Here is an 898-nt window from a genome sequence, read left to right as displayed (position 1 = left end):
ACACACACACACACACACACACACACACTCACACACATACTACATGGATGCATACACGCATGGCTATAAAAAAAGATCAGAGCAAAACCTGACAGTTGGCTGTAAAAATGTCTTTTATGTTATTTCGTCGTAAAATACAATTTATGATGTAACAATAAACAAAAAAAAAACATTTGCAGTCCCGAATCTCCTGTTTCACATTGATCTAAGGGACACACTCTGTAAATCTATTCAAATGCAATTACATACATTTGAATAATTGAAGAAGAAAATATGTTTAACACCACCAGAATGGAGGATGTGAATGGATCTTCCATGGTGTTCCCAGTAAATGTTAACGGCTGCGCTGTCATGTTCCAAATAGCAGCGTGTTTTCCTTGCTTTTCTAGTATCAAGGGTCGGAAAACTTCTATTCCGGGGGAATTGGAGCAAGGGATTTAGAGAGTATTGAGTCGGGATATCCCGTGGGTGGCGATTATATTTTTATAGTCATAAATTTCCGCCACTTCAACCGTTCTCGTTGTTGGTGTTTTCATTGTCAATTGTCACAGTTTCTGCTGCCGTTGCAGATGTTGTTGTCGTTATTGTTATTATTGTTGTTGTTGTTGTTCCTGATCTTACTACCACTTTAGCTACTGCTTCTGTTGCTGCACGCTGTTGGCGTTGCTGATGGTGCTGACCGCACTGGGGCCTTCCGTTTTTCTTTTCTTGTTTTGGTTTTGTGGACAGAAAGCTCCGAAATGGTTTATTATTCCACAGACGTGAGACATGGCACCATGGATTTTCCCCCCACCACAATCATTTGCATTCATTCCATTGAGAAGGGAGATGATGCTTCGGACCCATTCCATACATATGTATATATATGTTTGTATGATTGTATGCATATATATATATA

The sequence above is a fragment of the Octopus bimaculoides genome, chromosome 23 (genome assembly GCF_001194135.2).
Source record: "Octopus bimaculoides isolate UCB-OBI-ISO-001 chromosome 23, ASM119413v2, whole genome shotgun sequence".
NCBI classification, from domain to species: Eukaryota; Metazoa; Mollusca; class Cephalopoda; order Octopoda; family Octopodidae; genus Octopus; species Octopus bimaculoides.
This window is presented reverse-complemented; position numbering follows the sequence as displayed.